Below are 6,028 nucleotides of genomic sequence, written 5' to 3'. Positions count from 1 at the left end.
AGAAAACTCAAAATAAGCTGTTGACAACTTCTGCACCAGCATACATAAAAATCCATCGCTTAAAACCACATAGGATGTAAGAGAAAAATTAATTAAAATAGTAATGGACAATTTGCACGGTAATACTCATGGATCCCACTGTACAGGGGAAATGTATACACCCCGAATGTTTTGAGAAAATATGTATCGCACCCCTTGTACAGTAGGATCCATGAGTATTATCGTGCAAATTGTCCATGACTATTTCCACTAATTTTTATCTTACATCCTATTATAACACCATTAAGCCTTGTTTCCATGATTATGAAAAACTAAATATGCTGACCAAGTCAGTAATTTATTTTATTAAAAACATAAACTAAACGTAACGTTTCAACCTTCTAGCAAAGTCTTCTTCAGACTCTGTATCAAGTACAAAAGCAACAAGATACAAAAACAGGGTATTATATATACACAAACATTACTCCCTCCAGCCTATTTAGAAAGTTGTTTGGAACTTTCTAGCAGGTGACTTTCACTTGCCAACTTTACTTTCACCTAAAAGGCTAAACACAATTACTTCCATATAGAAAGTGGTTGGACTTTTAATCTCACGCTCTTTTCCCTTCATTTTTCTTCCTTCTCCTCTCCTCTTTTTACACCCTATGTGTTTATAAGCGATGGTTTTTTATGTATGCTTGTGCAGAAGGTATCAACAGCTTGATTTGAGTTCTCTTTTAAATCTTGAAGCTCTTATTGGGTCAAAAATAGTGCACGAACATAGTGATGGACAATTTGCACGGTAATACTCATGGATCCCACTGTACCCCTACCCCAAATAATTTGACAGACTCAAGATTTTCTTGAATATCAATTTAAGTCTCAGATTATCATAGGAATTCTAGTAAGGGGAAACAATATCCATTTTGAGTAGCAATATTATGTTACCAGAATTCTGGTTGGGGGTGGGGGGACTGAATTTTATTTGATTTTTGTTATTTAGCATCGCTTTTGTTGATTGGGTTCCAAGACTGTGCAGGGGAGGGGGGGGCAAGGTGCCACAACTGGGGGCAAGAATATTTTGCTTTCCCTTGGTAGACAAGTTTTAGCCTAGTGCGGAGGTAAGTAGCAAGAAGTGAGGGGTAAATGACCCCCACGCCCCTCCCCCTAATCACCGCCACTGCTTTTGTGTCACTTTTGACTAATCGTGATGAGGGTGAGTGATATGATGAAATTGATGAAGGGATGCTCACAAAGAACATCCATGCTCAGGCTTAGGGAAAGGGGGGGAAGGGTAAAGTCGAGCTTTAGATTTGGGGGGGGGGGACAATATCCAAGTCTTGAATATTAGTGTTAAATCAGATTGTCACGAGATTTGTGTGGAGACGTGAGAGCAACATTAAATTTTGGGGGACTATAGAAATATAACATTGCTATACATTGGAAGTCTTCACTTCCTATTCCTATACTATCAAGGGGATCTTATCTGAATTATTCCCAAAATAAATGGTGGTGTTGGGTTGGAACCATCCTCCTTTGTCTCCCCCCCAAATATTCAAATACATGAAATAGTAAAAAAAATTATGGCACTGACTATTAAATAAAAAGTGCACGAGTACTGGAATTGTGTTTTTGTTATTTCACATTGTGTTTCTGTCGCTTTGGACTAATCATGACAATGATATGAAACTAATTTTTCTATTTTCCATTGGGATTCAAGTGGAGACCACGGTGACATTTTTACATGAAAAATGTAAAAATTGTATCTTCTTCGGTTTAGTGCCTGTAAATGTATATATTGGCCCAAGAGTTACCTGAATCCCATAGTTTATGTGGTGAACCTGGAGGGGGATGGGAGGGGAAAGCCTCTAAACTTCATATGAAGGTCACCAATATGTTCATCTGGTTGCAATACATCAAAAATACTTGGACGTACCCTTGAGAAACGTGTGTCATCTAAAATGGTGGATTCATCTATGGGCATAACTTGGGACCTAATTTTGAGGGGCGAAATCAAACTGGGCCTAATTTTGAGGAGGTAGAATCAAACTGCCTAATTTTGAGGGAGTAGAATTAAACTGGGTCTAATTTTGAGGGGGTAAAATCAAACCTGGGGCTTAAGTTTGGGGGGAAGAGACTCGAAAAATTTTCCATCCAATAAAAACAGCATTCATGTATATTTGCTAAATAACTGTGACTTTGCGAAATCACCAATATTACTTTTTCTTACTTTGCTTCTCAGGTCCCCTTACTTGTAAATTTGGGGGGGCCAGTGCCCCCCTTGCCTTCGCCAAATTACGCCTATGGATTCATCATACAGCTTCTATAAGGGATCCCTGGTTCTATCCTCTGTTGAGGTATTTTTCACAGTGCTTCAGATCAGGTTGCGAAATTCTAGGGAGCAGGGGGAATCCCCCCAGAAAAAACACACAAAGTAATGTTGTGAGCGTTGAATGCTTTCTCCTTCTCTATTTTACAAGAGATCTACAACAATATACGCACAATAAAAGTGAAATTCAATTGATTTATATTAATACAAACAAAAACTTATACAAAATAAAACTATTTCAACTATTTTTGTAATTTATTGATATCTTTAACCAGTTAGTAAAGGAATTATAAATATCTGACGAAGTATCAAATTAATTCCTTTATAGCCTACTTATTTAATAATAGGCCTAATGTAGTTAGGTGGTAGAGCAGTGGAATGAACCTTGCTCTTTAGTAAATAAGATTTTTCTATTATACTTTCAAATATTTAGTGATTTACCTTTATATTTAATAACATTATATATATGTATCATATAATTTTCATATATATCAGTGGTAGTGTCGTCGCCTTGTAATGAAGGGGTCCCACGTTCGATTCCCGGTGGAGGCACATAATGGTTCGAATCTAGGGTTACCAGACGTCCGGTTTTTCCCAGACATGTCCTACATTTTAGCCTTACGTCTGGCGTCCGGGAGGAATTTAAAAGATATCATAAATGTCCTACATTTTGAGCATCACATAATATTAATTAGGAAAATACGTAACAAAAAAATCATGCAAGTTACAAGTCTATGGACTGCGCTTCCAAACTCAATAGTCAAATTTATTTTGATTCAGTCATTGTCCAAAAAGAAAAGAAAAGTTTGTCCTACTAGAAGATCAACAGAAGCAATTATAATGAAGAAAGTTTTGGGGCCACTTTCTGATGAGGTCACTGTTCAATGCCTGAGCGGAATTTCTGGCCTTGGGATTTGTACTGATGAAATAAGGTGTTTCCCATTCTTATTCAATATTTTGATTGTAAAGCAGGGGTATAGAGAACAAAGTTATTCAGGATGTCTGCCAGTCAAGAAAGTCATGAAAGTCAAAAAAAACGTAAAGAAATCGACAAGTAAGTCAAGAAAGCGTAAAGAAATCAACAAGTTGGTCAAGAAGTCAATAAAAAGGCAATAAATTATTCTTGTGGTCAAGAATTTTTTGCTATCACAATGACTGATTCGTTGATTTAGATTATTTTATTTCACTTTTCTGTCCCTTTGGCTAATCGCAAAGATGAGGATGAATGGTGGTAAGATAAGATGGATGAAGGAACAATCACAAACATATAGGGACAACCGACACAAGCCCCACATAAGATTATACTGCTGTGAGTCCAGACGCCAAAGCCTCGCTAGTCTGCCAAAAACAGTCCAGGATGCATTCATAGATAAAGCAGGTATAAATACAGTTTCAGTTTTCATCTTAACTGGCCCTTTGGTAGGGGTTTACATTGAATATTTATTTTCTTAATTGCTAATTTCCAACTTTACCTAAATAGGGGTCGAATAAGTAAACGTTAAGAGAAACGGAAAAAGGTCAAGATAAGTCCAGAAAAAGTCAAGAATTCTCGATGTGCTATTTTGGTAGACACCCTGTTATTGAACTAAAAACTACCCAACATGAAACTTCTGGGACCATTTCAAATTACGGCATTTGCTGAATATTTGTTTGCCATTACAGGTCATAATGCAAATATTGAGAAAGTACTTTCATTACTATCAGCACAACAGACTCACGAGAGAAATGTTTTCTTTTTATAAAGTCTGTAAAATGTTTGGTACTGTGGTACTGGTCCCTATAATTTCAAAGAGTTTGACTGTCCACATAAATACATTTTGACTAAACCTGAAATTTTTAGAAAAATTGGCTCCTTTAAGAAGTAAGAGTTGCATTGTTTAGTATGATTGCAAGTTTTGAAACTTTGCATTTAAAAATTCATTTTTTAAACTGAAAATTGTCATTTTTCAACTACTTTCTAACGTGTTCTATAGAAATATGTATTATTTATTGAGAATGTTTTGTGTCCTACATTTTGGGTTAATGTCCTACATTTCCCTTATAGCGATCTGGTAACCCTATTCGGATCCCACTTTAAACTGTAGGTCCAGTCCTGATTAGCCTTACTGTACATGAAGTGGACTTAAAATACCAACTCAAACTCAATCATACATATAATATATGTGTGTCAATTTGTGTGTGTAGACTATGATCTTCCCCCACCAGTCTTCAATGATTTCGCACCCAGCTTCAGATCCAACTTTAAACTGTAGGTCTAGTCCCGATTGGTCTATCTGAGCATAAAGTGAACCTAAAACACTTTCTTCCTAAATGAGTAGCTAGCTGAAGGGGAAAAAATTGATCACCACAAAATTATCTAGAAAAAAGTTTTAATCGTCTTACCATCATCTTACTAAAACCCTGGGTGATCCACGTGTTTTTGTTTTGGCACAAAATGACCAAAAGGATAAAATGTTGGAAAAAAGAGTAAATATCGCAGTATCCTGTGAAATTATTTGTGTCCTTTAAATTAATACTCTTGTAAGTTTGTAAATAAATAAATCGCAACATTTTCTTCCTCACTTCACTCAAAATTGAGTACAGGAGAAAAAAAATTATGGGTTTGGCATTTTCATGAAGTGATTGTAAAGGATTGCACTATAGCTGTATTAAGAGAAACAATATTCCCGGTATTGATCGTACTTTGTCTTTGTATACTACTATAGCTCTTTTCAGTTGTTACGGCGTGCGCTCTAGAAGCTGGCAGGGGAAGTGGAGAGCGGGAAAACGACCTATCCAGCAACGAGACAGGCCGGTTAGAGATACTGCAGCGTTGCCAGAGTAGCGGGAAAGGTGAGTTGAAATCGAAAGAATCATGAAATACAGACGTCCCATTGTTCGCGTATGGCCTGAGAATGCGTATTATCCCCACTTGTGGTCAGTAGAATACCGATAAGTGTATGATATCAAGTGTATACGTTGTAGGAATTCTTTCCAACTGTACCGAATGGTAGCTAGCATTGTCCATTACAATCACTGCGTCTTTGATGTTCCTTTCGTAAGCGTATCTAAAAACTGCAAAAAACACTGAAAACTAATTTAAATTCCTGTAGAAAACCAGTGTGACTGGAACCTACGTGACAAACAATAATGCGCCCACCTTTACCCACGGGCACTTTTAACCCCCCTGTACCCTCTTTATTTTCCCAGATTTTCGTTGGAGCGTAATTCTGATGTATGTACGTTTCATCTAAATGAAATACCTATATAGGGCAAAGGTTCCTTATTTTTTAGAAGATGCATTTTTCGCAAAAACGTTACTCTGGCTGTAACTATATCGGCTCTCTCCATCAGAAATCGTCTACCGTCATTGCTCTTTTTGTACTTGAACCCCATATACTTCAGTATCCTCCACAACGACGAAACTCGGCACTGAAAGCTTATTTGTGTATGCAAATCAATGAAAACTTGTTCAGTGTTGGATATTCACCCTTTACATAATACCCGAGGATAATTCTTATTATATCTTTATCGCAACCGTCGATTGCCTTTGTGATACTGTTCCTTTTGATTCGTTTGCGCGGTTATTCAAATGACGTGGAACCCGACGCCTCAAGACTGTCTTTGCCTTCCCTAACAATACGCTGCACAGTTCGCGTACTCACTCCACAAGCTTCCGGCACTCTCTGTTGCACTTTGTGCACACTTACCAAGGGACCACTGTTTTCTGCTTCCTTTTGA

This window comes from Lepisma saccharinum, chromosome 27 (assembly GCF_977018435.1).
Source record: "Lepisma saccharinum chromosome 27, izLepSacc3.1, whole genome shotgun sequence".
Classification (NCBI taxonomy): domain Eukaryota; kingdom Metazoa; phylum Arthropoda; class Insecta; order Zygentoma; family Lepismatidae; genus Lepisma; species Lepisma saccharinum.
Note: the sequence above shows the minus strand (reverse complement) of the source record.